The following is a 14,341-nucleotide window of genomic DNA, read 5'->3' as shown; positions in this document are numbered from 1 at the left end:
AGAATGCTGTGATTACTTATATACAGTCCCATAAATATGCTCCTCGCTTTTGGTTAAAGAAAACTACTAAAAACTTCTTAAAGTGAAAAGCACATGAGAAGGGAAATGGAAAAATATGGACATGTAAGTGGAATATTAATATTATACAGGGAATTTTTTACTAAGAGAACCTTCAGATGCATCAACTTAATGAATGTGTCCATTAAACAGCATAGACTCACAAACAAGAAACTAGCTCAGAGAAACAGCGCAGTCTAGTGAATGAGGAAACATGCCCTGCGCCACACAGCCCGTGATTGGCAGGAATCTAGACTATCCTGCAGCTTGGATGTGATACTCTCTAGCTTCTGACGAGAGACCTGGGTTCTTGTCTGCTCATCTCTGGGATGCCACCAACTCTGGGGCCCTAGGCACAGTGCTTTTCCTCCAGGGTCTCTAGGCTTCCTCTCGGCTTGGGAGAGAAGTATCTCAAGGCTCCCTCCATCTGTCTATCCATGACAGGGAGCATCTCGCAACCTTCCTCCACCATGGGCGTGGTGTGTTCACCCATGAAGCTCCATGACCAAATCTGCGCTGTCCCAGGATTCGAGTCTTGCTGCCACCACCCAGATGTACTGAAGAGAAGCACCTCTCAGAGATGCAGCCCCAGTCCTGCCTCTTACTCAGGCCTCTTCATTTCCTGTGGCAATTGACAGCACAGCTCGGGTCCCCAATGAAACTTCCCCACAGTGTAAAGCAACTGGGGGGGGGGGGGGTAAATGACAAAGAGGTACCAGTCTCAGGCAGCAGTACACGTCATTACTAATTACTGTGATTAAGGTCTAAAGTCCAGTATGGGCCAAATCGGTTTCTCTCTCATCAACCCTACTGGTATCCAAACCCCTTCCTTTCCTCTTCAAAGCACTAATGAAATTATACAGATGGGGTGGTGAGGGAGAGAGGGCTCAGATAACCTTGATAGGGTAGTGGTAGGTCTGTCCACAAGATAACACTCCAAACTTAGTTTTATTTTGTGTTGGGGGAGGGAGTTTTGCATTGTCACAGAAAAGAACAACCCATTCCACAATTATGTGGCTAATATAATGAAGAAAATGTGTGGAGAGGAGGGGTGGTAAGGCACAGTGACTCCCCACACACACACTGCTAGTCCTCTGACCTCCCCACCATGCTTCTCTCCACCTCCGACCAGCACTCCCAGAAGGCCAGGCCGCTACGTTCTTAGCCAAGAACTTTCCAGCAATACACCATGTCTTTCTTCCTCCTGATGTTCCTGTCTTTACAACTGGGGAGTGTGTTTTTAAAAATAAAAGTTCGGAGCTTCCCACAATTCCAACCACCACAGACATCTTCCCTCAGCCCCAATCTCCTTCCTCTCCCCTTGCTGAAAAGCACAGAACACCCTTCTTCATATTGAAAGGAGTTCAAGTTCATGGGATTTTAAGGGTTGCAGTCTAACTATGACAACCACAAAGTGTATTACCTTACTGTCTTACTGTAGTCCACGGAAATACCAAAGACCCCCACACTTGTAGTAATATTTAAAAGCACCCACATGTACTTCACAATAATTTCAGTGAGTTAAATTGAGGAGGCATTTGGTCACATCCCCACTGAAATGATGAGGGCAGGAAGGCAGGAAGGGACCACATAGCTAGACCAAAGTCACTTCTGTAAGTAGAACCTCTTATCTCTCAACTCCCACCCAATGGGAGCCACTGCACCCATCGGGCAAGGCCACCCACCAGTGTGGAGAGTATGCAGCAATGACAGGAGTGGAAAGCAGAGGACAGAGAAACAAAGATGGAAACAATGGGAGAGAGGTTTTGCAAGGATTAGAATTTGGCTGGGATAACATATTAATTTACAAAGGGACAGAGAAGTAAAGAGAAGCCCTGGAGAGAATATGAAATGGAGACAATGTCATGAACTAAAGAGATCTGTGATATTTAATCAAACATCCAGAGGGCCCATTTGACTCATCTATTCCCATTTGTACTGACTCTCCACTGGGCACAAGGCATGTAGGATGTACAAACATGACCAGAGGGCTTACCCCAAGGCTCTGCAAGTCTGATAGGGAAATAGTACTTATTCCATAAATAGCAGTGAGACAGAAATGGAACCTCCTGCAAGACAAGGGGCGTAGCTAAAGTGTCCAACACAGCCAAAGGCAAGAGAGATGACTTGCAGCTTGGAGTATGGAAGAAGGAAAAGGGAGATAGGGAAGGCTTCATAGAGAAGGTGGCATTTCAGCTAGGCCTTGACATAAAAATAAACAAATGTTTCCTAGAAACTTGTTTTCTAGTCACAGAAAGAGTTTGAGGAAGCACCATCATCTTGACTAGGCGACACCTCCTAAATAACTCCACCAAAGGTAATACGGAAGACAGGGAATCTTGCATCTCCAGCAGATACTTATCACTGCTGGGACTACAGAAAGACTTTGGGGTACAGGTCGAAGGTGAAATACGAGAACTAAAAATTAGGCCCAGTTCACATCCCTAAGAATAACAGTCTTTTCAGTTTCCTGGCTGTTCTGTAGAACACTAAGGCTCAGGAGATAGTAAAGATAAGAGTTGGGGTTTTTTTGTTTTTTGTTTTCAAAGAGTTCTTTTTAGGTCTGTTTGTTGATTCAGAATCCGCAGGGCTTCTTGGATGTAGCTTTCTCTAGAAATGAGCTGATAATTCCCCAACAAGAAGTAGCAACAGCTCTTGAACTGGGACACAGCACTGCTTAAGGAGAGCAACAATGAAGATAAAGAAAAAGCTACCAGAAGTTTCTCTTAGAGGCCAAGGTTGTCAGGATAGGTGGTGAAGCATTACCAAATCTCTGTGCTTCTTGGTCTGAGATGTGCAACTTTAAACAGTGCACAATATGGTTTGTGCCACGGATAAAAACTGCTCTGGGCTTAAAGTTAACATTATGGCCCAGCCTGCGTGGCTCAGCGGTTGAGCATCGACCTATAAACCAAGAGGTCATGGTTTGATTTCCAGTCAGGGCCAATGCCCAGGTTGCAGGCTCGATCCCCAGTGGGAGGCATGGAGGAGGCAGACAATCAATGACTTTCACCATAGATGTTTCTCTCTCTCCCTCTCCCTTCCTTTCTCTGAAATCAATAAAATATATATATATATATATATATATATATATATATATATATATATATATATATAAAAAGTTAACATTATGCATTGCTGGACCAAAACTCTAGAAAAGCATGGAAAACATTTTTTCTTGTGGTTATTCCTGTCAGTTTACCAGTCAAAGTGGAATGTGTCTCAAAAAAGTGGTTGGGTTGAAAGCCTGCTATGTTTGTTGGGCTTCTGTGAACTCTTCATCGTGAGTCAAAGAAACATGTTAAGATGTGAACTGCTGCCTTCACTTTAAATAAACTGCCTTGGGACCATCCTTCAGAGTCAGACCTGGCAAAGGCTCTGAGGCAGCTCTGTGCAGGATGGAAGATAACTGCAAACTCTGCAGCGGCTAATTAGAGCCCCACGATTCCCGGGCACAGCCTCACAGGAACCTGGCTCTTAACATTATCACCCTGGAGATACCCTCTCCCAAGAATCTACCTGTGATGCAATTCTATGACCTCAGTGAGGACAGCCAATGCTTTCACAAAGGAAAACAAAAATATTTTAAAAAGAGTGTTCATGAGAAATCCCAAAGTACCTGAAAACCCCTCAGCCAAAGAGCAGCTCAGCAGAACATCCCTCTAACCTAGGACTCTCTTCCATTGGTGGTTATAAAGTCATCACAGGTAACTGTTTATGCCTAAAATTCATTTGAACCCAAACTGCTAGAAAATAAGTCAAAAGCGAACCACACCAAACAAGCCAATGACAGCTAGTTTCAAAGCAGGACACCTGCAGTGTACGGCGCTGTGTGTATTTATATGTCCACCCGTCCTTCCTAGGCTCTGTTAGGCCCTTGCAAGGCAACCTCATTTGGGATGCTAAGAATCAATGATAGCCACTTCCTTCTCTGTCTGCTAAGATAATATTGTTTATACATTAAACACATAAAAGAATCTGAAACACATACTTTAAAACTCTGGTTGAGATAGCACACTGTGACTTAGCACTGCAACTCCAACATTACATGCTGAACGAATCCTGGTTATGTGACAGGTGAGCTTTGATATGCCACAACTTTTGCAGTAGCAACAGAAATTCAAGAAGGAACCCTTCAAGTTGTTTGCAATTTAAATGGATAATGGCCATTTATGATGTCTATATACCATTAAGAAAATCACAATGTAGTTCATCTGACCTCTTTGAGTTTCAAGTTCCTCATCTACAAATAAGCATAATAATAGTGGCTACAACCTCACTTTTGATATGAATCAAATGAAATACTACCTATGAGGACACCTGCTGAGCTATGATGTAAAAAAGGCCTCAATTCCCACCCTGGCCTTGAATATACAATCTGCTAGATTCATCTAAACTATCTTTTGTTCATGAATACCCTTGCTCAAACGTCTGAGACAAGCTTCCAACAGGCATTGGATAAAATATTTCTACTTCTACCATCTCCAACTTTATCTTTTGAAAATTCTTCCCAACTTGAACCTCTTGTCCTGGGCAACCAGGTCAAAAGTGGTATATTAGTATTCTCTCAGATTCTTTAGGCTCAGTCTCTGCTCTATCAGGACTTTCTCCTGATCTCAGGTGATCACAGTCTAACACCCCTACCTCTGCCCTCCTCCAGCAACAACCCTACCCCATCCTGAAGACATTACCTACCCCATGGGTACAAGAGAGCTCACCCCGATCTCTCCCTGTATCACATGGCCTCCGCGGTTTACCATTTGCTATTCATGTTTACATGTTCATGTACACTCTTTAAAACACATAAATTCTCAACTGTAGGTCATTTATTTTTTACAGAATTATAGACTTTGCTTCATAGCATGTTAGGACATGCAGGAATACAGCACAACAGCAAGCTCCAAAGCAGCTGCATATATTTTCAAAGACATTACGTGCCTAGTCAAAAGCACAGTGGGGAGATGGGAGAGAGCTACTATCCTCATGGACATGCGATTTCTAACTTTGATGACTCTTTTTGGTCAGAGATTTTTTTTTCTATTTAAGTTTTTTAACTCCCAAATTCTAAATTCAGTTGAAAGAAAGAAAGAAAGAAAGAAAGAAAGAAAGGAGGGAGGGAGGGAGGGAGGGAGGGAGGGAGGGAGGAAGGAAGGAAGGAAGGAAGGAAGGAAGGAAGGAAGGAAGGAAGGAAGGAAGGAAGGAAGGAAGGAAGGAAGGAAGCGGGGGAAAGAAGGGGGGAAGGAAGGAGGGAAGGAAGGAGGGAAGAAAAGAAAAAGAAAAAGAAAAAGAAAAAGGAAAAGAAAAAGAAAAAGAAAAAGAAGAAGGAGAAGGAGAAGAAAAGAAAAAGAGAGTCCTGGCAGATAGCTCAGTTGGTTAGAGCGACGTCCTGATACGCCAAGGTTGTGGGTTTGATTCCCAGGCACGGCACATACAAGAAGCAACCAATGAAAGCATCAGTAAGTCGAACAACAAATCAATGTTTCTCTCTCTCTCTCTCTCCCCTCTCCCTTCCTCTCTCTAAAATCAATAAATAAAGCCATTTATTTTTTAAAAAGGAGGGGTGGGTGTTAAATTACATTTAACAGGTTTTTTTTTTAAAAAAAAACAAAAACAAAAGGGAGAGAGAGAGATAGAAACATCAATGATGAGAGTCATTGATCAGCTGCACCCGCAACCCAGGTATGTGTCCTGACCAGGAATCGAACCCTGATCGCCTGGATCCTAGGTCAACGCTCAACCGCTGAGCCATGCCCGGCTGGGCAACAGTTCTTAAATTTTAAATTTATTTCAACTTCTGTGAATTCCATTTGTCAATTTACAAAAGGGCCAGCCCATATTTAAATTAGGTCAGTTTCTAAAAAGTTTCTAAAACATTAATGCTTGCATAGAGGTAGATGATATACTGGTATAAGACTGATGCTTAAGTTGATGCTTATATACCTAAAACTACAATACAATATTGTTATATTTTAAAAGATTTTAAATCAGAGGCATATAGCCTGATTATAACTGTCTAAATGTTCTGAAAGCCTTAGATCTATAATAAAACATCATAATTTGTGGTAGGCTTCAGTTATATAATAATGTATTACAAATCCAGAAGTTTAGAAGGGCACTACTTATGTCAACATTTCAAAAATCCTGTTTTCCATATCTAAAACATCTTTCCGAATGAGTGAATTAATGAGCTATGAACTCATAATTAAAATTAAATATTGTTTATATGCAACATTCAAAAGACCCAGCTATTTGGCTCCTGAATTTTGTCAGCTAGCTCTATTACATATTTTGCTAAATTATAATTATTCAAGTATCTTTGACTGTATCTTTAAGACTGGTATTACTTAAAGGCTCTCTCTAATATATCCTGAATACTTAATACTTACAAGGAGAAGTGCTATACTAATATGAGAAAAAACAAAGTCATAATAAACAGTAATAAAGTTGTAAAGTTTTCCAAACCCAGATTGCAGGATCCCATTTAACTTGGTAATAGATATCTTAGGCAAATAAATATGCTCTTTCACATGACTGGCAGAACTAAGTTTTAGACTCCTATGTTTCCTATAAATATAAAATCATGATTTCCTATGTAGAAAAAATAAACACCACAGACCTTTCTAAATACTCTACCAAATAACTTACCACTCTCTATCTGTATTTTCTATTCCCAACTACTTATGCAATGATCCATGACTTTACTAACTGGTTAGAGATTAAATTTCCATAATACAAACTCTTGCAAAGATGACAGAAAATTCAGCATCCTCTTTTGGTCAAAAACAATCTACAGAACGCATTTAAGGAATTGGGAGTAAATTAGAAGATAATTCTTTTCCATTAAAAAAAAAGTGACAAGAAACAAAAATCAGAAGTAGGTTCCAAATATGGTTTTTTACACTAGGGAAATTTTCTCATCTCTTCACCAGAAGTACTGGAGAAATGTGACTCATTTAAAGGGAGCTTTCTAAGGTGACTCATGTTAAGCAACAAACTGTCCATGACTTTCCTTAAAATTATCTTGACCAGAAACAGTGAGAATCAAAACTTCTGGTGGTTAAATCAGGTCCTACCAACACACCTTCAATAAGCTAGTGCTGGCAAACACCCCCTGGCATTGTGTTTGTGATAACTCAGTTGTTCTCATGGCAGCATGTCAAGATGTCACAAATAGTGATTTATTATTTCTCTGGAGTATCAAAAAGCTGCTGACCTAGGAGAGTTTGACAAACAAAGGCCTTGTTTACAAAGGAAGACTTCTGAAGGAAAAAAGGGTATGCACCACTTTTATAATTTATGAAAGTGTTCTCTTTTATGGTCTTGCTCGAATATATAATAAGCCTTTAAAATAAAATGTCAAAATACTACAGCAATATAAGAGGCATCCCAATTATTTCCTAGAAAAGAATGGGATGTGCTTTCAAACTGGTCAGTAAAATGACTTACTTGAAACTTAATTAAAGGAAAAAGTTGTAATAATTATTTGTCAAAGTCTTACCTTCTAGTTATACTGTCAGAAATATTTTCAACAGAATTCAAGTATTACAATATAATACAAGCAGAGGCACTTTTTTTTTTCCTGTCAATTCCAAGCCTCAGGTGTTGGTCAAAGCAATTTTCAAGAAACTTGACGAGAAATGCTCAAAAACCACTTTAAAAAGGAACAAAAGAAAAGATCTAAGGCTGCTTTGAACACACTCTTGCAGTGAATATTTTCTGTGAAATGCCACCGTGCAGCTAGTCCCGAAGCTGGGAGGTAACTGATGTAACTCATAAGAGAAAGGCTGCATTGAAGGAAGTACTCCCTCGCCTCTGCCAGTTCTTCAAGGGTTCTGATACCCCAAATTCTTAATTTATTTTACAATATTCTTTACCAATGTAGTGTCTCTCTTTAATACCTTCCAACAAGAGAGATGGACCTCAGTCTAGAGGTTTGGTTTTTTCCTTCAGCCCATGTCAATAAACATCATTTGTACCTAATAGGTATCTCCAAATCCCTTCCTTCCAGCAGCAAACATTTGAGTTGTCAGCAAGCTTTAAAAAAAAAAAAAAATCCAGAATAAAAGGGCAATTAGATTCCTAAAAGTGTGTCTCAATTTGCATAACAATGCACCAACTTGAATTCAAACCTGACACACCTCTTAACACTTTACCTCTGTGCTAGCAGTAGGCTGGAAGCCTACCAAGTCTAGTGTGGGCAAACAAGCCCTGGGTGGTGGTCCCCCAAATAACTGGTGGAAAATACAACCGAAAACATCTGAATGTGCCTATGTAAGGAAATACACACAACACTGGGCATGTTTTTTATTTTAGTACGGATCTCAGTGGTTTCTGAGTTTTACCGGTTGGCCAGGAATTTTCTTCTCAACATGCAAGCAACAATCTTTCTGCTCATACAAGCATTCTGTCCCTACAAGCATGGCACAATCAGGTGTAAATAAATAAGTCCTTTGAAATGGGAGCTTAAAATTTAACTCTGCTATTGGTAACACACAGACGTGAAAAATAACCGCTCAATGCAGTAGACCAACGTGCATCCTTAATGTCTTCCTTATGCTCTAACATTACACATACTTAGGAACACAGCCTACATGACAATGATGACACCCCTCTTATTAAATACTAACCAGGGTCGCTTTGCTTTTTCAAAAGCACCAACCTCCATCAGGTTAGGCAGGGAGGAAAAAAGGCGACAACCTCGCAAAACTCTCCCAAAAGTTATATAAACAAAGGAGGGGAGAAGCCAAGAATGGGCTTTGCACCCATGTGCTACTACAATTACATAACCACCGGTGCAGACACTAAAGAAGGAATGGATTCTGTACAACACCCCCACCTCCCTCGACTCCTGAGCCTGTCTCCTTTTTAAAAATTCAAACCCCTGGCAAGACCAAGTGGACAACTCTGAATATTTATTTTATTGCTGGAGTAAATCCTGCCAGAGTTGGAGACATGTTTAGGCCCCAAGTTTGAATGTGCAACACGCAGGGAGCAGCGACTCCACTCTCGGGACCCGCGGGAGAAAGAACTGACAAGCGACAACAGCCAGGAAGGCCTTCTCCTTCCCCCTCACGATGCCTCCCGCTGGAAAGTTTCCACGCAATCGATCGAAGGGCAAGGAGCCCATTTCCCCCGCCTGCCTGACTTTGCAGGAAAAGCGAGCGGGGAGACCGGAGGGAACGGGCAGGGAAAGTACTGGAAAGATCCGCACAGCGCGGGCGGCGGCGACGTAGGCTTCTTACCTGGGGGACTCGGAACAAAAAGAGGAGCTGGGCTCCCCGAGCCCGCGGTGGCGGCGCGGCCGGCGGCCCGGAGCCCGTCTCTCCGCAGGAGCCCTAGGCCCGCGCCGCAGCCCGCGGCCCGACTCGGGCTGCCGCTTCCTCGCTGGCGCGCGTCATGTCACGGCGATCAAACATGTCTGTGTGCGCTTCGCCGCCGTGACTTCCTGATTCTCCGCCGCTCGCTCGCGCGCGCACACTCACAGCCACACGCACACGCCACCCCAACCGGCCCCCGCCGCCAAACCTCGCCCGTCTTCCCGGGGCTCCGGGGGAGGGCGAGAGCAGGGGCATCTGCCGGCGCCGCTGCTCCCGACGCGCTGGCCCAGCGCGCACAACACACTCACACTCACGCGCAGACACTCGCGCCGGCCCGGAGGGCGTGGAGACGCGAGCCACGGGAGCTCGCACCCCCTTCCACAACCATCGCCACCCTACTTAGCCGCCCTGCCAAACTTTTTTTTCCAGCCCGATCCGCGTCCAACTTCCCTCCACCTCCACCCCCCCGCAGCAGTCCGGCCAGCCCCGCGCTCACGAAGATCAGCCGCAAACTGCCACCCGGATAAAAATAATAATGCAACCCAGGCGGCGGGGGCCAGCGCGCAGACACTGGCAGGAGGCGATTTCCCCGCGTGTGCCGGAAACCGGCCCGAGTGCCCAGATCAGCGCGCGGGTGTCTCCTGGAGCCCGCACAACTGCGCCCGGCCCGCGCGGTGCAACTGAGCCCAGGCTGCAAGGCCTGGTGCGGGGCACCCGGGGCACCGGACTCGGAGTGCGCCCCGCAGCCGGAGGGCGGCTAGGGGCTGGCGCGCCGGACCGGTTATTTGGGGAAGTGCATCGCGACACCTTCGCAAAAGGCATGGCAGTGTTTTGCAACGCTAACGGGATGGAGGGGGAGAGCAGAGGAAGGGGTAAACCAGGTTGGGATGGGAATAAAGCAACTCGAAAGCAGAGAACGAGAAAGGTGGGGTGCGTGTTATCGTTGGGAGAAGGCTCCCACTGGGTCTCGCCGCCTCCGGTCCTCACCGCCGCCCCCGGTCCTCACCGCCGCCCCCATTCCCTCTCCACCCCCACCCCCTCCCGCAGCCCTTCCCCTTCTCCGGCGAACACCAACGCTGCGGCCCGGGTGCGCGCCGGTCCTGTTTGTGACAGTAAGGCAAAGAGGATTATCCGGATCATGGCCTCCCGGCCCGCAGCCACGGTGGCTCTCCCCGGCCCCAGAGCGCCCCTACTACCCGGACGGTTGCGGGCGACCTACGCCCGCGGTTCCCGTGGCTCAAGCTAGAGGAAGACGCAAAGCAAAAGAAGACAAACCCGGGGAGCGGGAGGGCTGGGTTACTGAACCCGGCGGGCACCTCCGACCTCCTTCGGTGCCTCCTCCCTCCTTCCTAGCAGTGCGGCCCGGGCCGGACACCCCGAACTTCAACACCCGAGCCCGCGCAGTCGCCAGGTACCAGGGGCAGGGACTCCCGCAGAGCTGGGGGCACAGCCCCCTTGGCAGCCCTTTTCCCTAAAGGCCTGCCTACCGGTCAGCATTCCCATCCCCGCCCGAGGGAACGCGCAAAGTGGAGGTGACACCTCCGATCCGGCACGCACCGGCCCCGCGGCGGTGGCAGCCGCCTCCTCGGCGCGCCAGCTCAGGCTCCTGCAGCCGCGCACCGCTCGGGTCTCTGCAGCCGGAGCCTTTTAAACAAGTCTCCAGGAAGCGAGTGTCAGCCGCGTTCGTTGGCGCCTCGCCGCCAGCCCAGGCTCCTTGCCTCCCTCTCCCGTTCCACTTCCAACTCTTCCGGGGAGGACTGCTCGGGATGATCTGTCGCGTTTCCATTCTCCTCCCCAATCCTCCAGTCCCCTTCCCCCCCACCCCCAGGCTTTTAAGGGAATGGGGAGGGGGTGTTGCCACCTTGCCAAGTGTGTGCCTTGCAACCTTGAGTTGGCAGCGCATTGCTGACTGCCTACCCAGGGTCAAGGCTGTGGTTTGTTGGGATTTCCCCTCCTTGCCTCCTTGAAGTAGTAATTATTACTGTTATTATTAGAACAGCAAGGTTCGGTTGAAACTTTCCCGTTTCTTCCACCGCCGCCAGGGTTCTGTCGTTAGAGCATTCCACCTGAGGCCCGCGGGGAGGAGGCGGGCTTTTTTTGTTGTTGTGGCGGTTGGCCCGCCTGTTTGTTTTGGTCTCCGTGCATGCACAATAAATAATAATTAGGATAATAATGAATAATCGCCCACGAAGGAGGCGCGGTGCCGGAGGGGTTTGTGCGGCGGCTGCAACCGGGAGGCCCGAGGGAGGGGAAAGCGGAGAAAGGAGTTGTAAGTTATATTTACCTTGCTCGCGAGGAGTGTGCTGGCTGAATCTCTTCCCTCTCTGAGTCACCCAGAGTACAGAAACAGAGGAAGAGAGGACTAGATTATGAATATGACTTCATTGATGACAGCCATCCCCTCCTCTTCCTAAACTCGGGCTCCGCCCCGCGTCCCACCCTCGCCGCCTCCAAGGGCGCCGGAAGACGCGCCGCAGTTGGCCCCGCGCGCCGCTCCTCCCTGCCCGCCCCGGCGCGGGTTGGCGGGGAGCTCCTGTCACTCCGCCGGCTCGGCGACTCCTGGAGCTCGGGGGGGGGAGGGGGCGGTGTGCAAGAATGTGGACCGAGACAGCTCTACTGTATGCGTGGATCCGTGTGTCTCCAAGGCGCCGGCTCTCAGGCCGTGTCTGTGCCTGGAGCAGGGGAGCTGCGCAGGACTCAGAACGGCCCCAGCCTGATGGAGTGGGGCGCCCCTTTTCCCTCTCTGCGCAGTCCTCTTCCAGGGGCGCTGCCGGGCACCCCCCGGGAGGCTGGGGAAGCCGAGGAGGCAAATCGAAAGGGAGGGCAGCCGTAGTAATAGCGTGTAGTAGTTTGGGGCTCGGTGGAGAAGGTGCTGGAATTTAACTGTGCCTCCGCCTGCCAGAGCGAGTCTGCAGAGGGAAAGGGAGGGGGACAGGGGAAGGGCTCCGAGTGGCACCAAAGCTGTTTGTGGTACAGTGTAGACCGAGAAAACAAACAAACAAACAAAAAAACACAGGCATTGTCCTGCCGTCTGAAACTTTTTATCGCTCCCCCCCCCCCCACTCCCGCTCCCCACCCAAGGCTGAAATTATAAATCTGTCCCCTTTCTCCCCCATAAAAAGGGAGGCAGGCACAAAGAACATTCCTGCCAAATCTGCTTTTCTAAAGGACTTCAAGCTTCCAAATGCCAATGGGGGAAAAAACAGCCTAGAGGCTGAACGCCTTATAAATAAATAAACCCGCCCTAACCCTTCTATTTACTTTGTGGACCAGACACAGCACTTGGACGTTCCCTCACCTGTCATCTTCGGTAAAATATATACAGAAATTTGGAAAAACAACCCTGTGGGGGCAGGGCGGGCGGATTAGGGGGCAGTTGAAGCATGGAATCTGTTTTTGATTTAAGGAGGCGAATAAATCTCTTTTTCTCTACAGACCATAGAATCTTCTCTCCCACCCCCCATTAAAGACCAATTAAAGCTACAAATAGTAAACTTGGCACTTTGCGGTTTTGCGACCTCTTATTCCAATTTCACTTGCAATACAGTCCTTTGGCAGGAGGAATAGGTCAGTGTTTGCTGAGACAATTTTATTTTTAGTTTTATGAAGTGTGAAAGAATGTTAGATTTTAAATCAGGGGCCTATTATTTTAGACTCAGATTGATGTAGGTGCTTGACTCTTAAAATTAAAACCGCTCCTGTACAATAGTGTTATGAAAGTATGATTTATCCCTTATTTTGTAATGTAATGGCTTAAATTAGTCATTCAAAGTGCACTGTGACTACTTGGTTGAGGATTTTTCTCCCTAGAGTAAAATCCTATTTTAAGACCATTTCACTGTTGCAAAATTGACTCTATTTGAGCAATCTGGTCTGAAAAGCAGTTCTAGGATGCTTAAAACGATGCACTGGATTTGTTGAAGACGCCAAGCAATGGAAAGAGCACCAAATGCTGCATGTGGTCATTAGGTGGCAAGAATTGTTTACCTTGCTGGTCCACTGCTGGCAGATGGAGAGTCTGCCAGGGCATCATTTTCAGGTGGCTAGGAGTGTCAATGATCACCTACCCTGTCCTTTTCTAAGGCCTTGTTACTTGCTTGTCAGCTTTACCTGCATAATTTTCAGTCTAACCCAAAGTGAATCTCAAGACAACAAAAGACAACACATCTGAAAAAAACAGAATATAGTGTGCCCTAAAGAATCTTTTGTAAGAACTTCTTTTTCTGCCTGAGGACATGCCAGTATAACTGTTAAATGGAAAAAATACAGCCAGAAACTTTAAACAAAATTAGCAATGTACTTAAAGTATAACTTCTAACTGCCTAATAAATTGCAACCAATAATATAGCTAGTTAGCCTAGTTGTCTATAAAAGGGCTTTGACCTAATGGCAATACTTATTACATTAGATAATATTAGGTTTTAATTTGGGGGGCCTAATTTGTTTCCCTGGCATGTAAACCTCACTTGCCATTTTTCAGAAATTGATGACTTTACCATATTTCCTTGTGAATAAGGGCCCTTTATCCCTTTAAGATTCTATCTCCACTTGCCATGCCAAATTTCAAAAAAAAGAACAGTCACCTTAGTAAGGCGCTAGAGGAAGAGACTGATCATTTCTTCTGGCATTTTGTCAGAGAGGAAGTAAAGAAGAAAACACTCCCTTTGTTACATGTACATATTCTTCAGCTCATATAAAATTTTGGTGCAGTACCTGGAGGGATGGGTATCCATGCATTATATGCACAACTGTGGGAACTGAAAAATAAAATCTATCATTGGGAGCAGAGATTAAATATAGATATTCCATCTCCTATGCCATTCACATTGGTCTAAGGAAGTACCACCTTCCCCCTTCAGGTCTTTCCTCTGAAGAATTTTCTCATTTGTTGCTTGCAATGCAGCAAGTATGAATTTTATAAAATAAGACTTAGTGCTCAGGAGAAATGAAAAGGCAGCACGATTCAG

At 46.1% G+C, this 14,341-nt stretch overlaps 1 protein-coding gene across 5 annotated transcripts in view; it reads right to left on the bottom strand.

Moving 5' to 3' along the window:
- SMARCA2 (SWI/SNF related BAF chromatin remodeling complex subunit ATPase 2) overlaps positions 1-11,799 on the bottom strand; it is a 157,106-nt gene extending 145,307 nt beyond the window's left edge. For 2 of the 5 annotated variants that reach the window (XM_081151009.1, XM_081151012.1), the window contains exon 1: positions 11,659-11,799. The gene's annotated coding sequence lies outside the window, so the exon portion shown is untranslated. Of the gene's footprint in view, positions 1-9,299; positions 9,785-10,931; positions 11,179-11,658 lie in introns of those variants that run through there. The other 3 variants (XM_081151011.1, XM_081151010.1, XM_081151013.1) reach the window with 3 other exon arrangements.
- Positions 11,800-14,341: the final 2,542 nt, after the last annotated feature.

Source organism: Miniopterus schreibersii, assembly GCF_964146895.1.
Source record: "Miniopterus schreibersii genome assembly, chromosome: 11".
Taxonomy (NCBI): Eukaryota; Metazoa; Chordata; class Mammalia; order Chiroptera; family Miniopteridae; genus Miniopterus; species Miniopterus schreibersii.
Note: the sequence above shows the minus strand (reverse complement) of the source record. Positions and strands in the feature narration are given on the sequence as shown.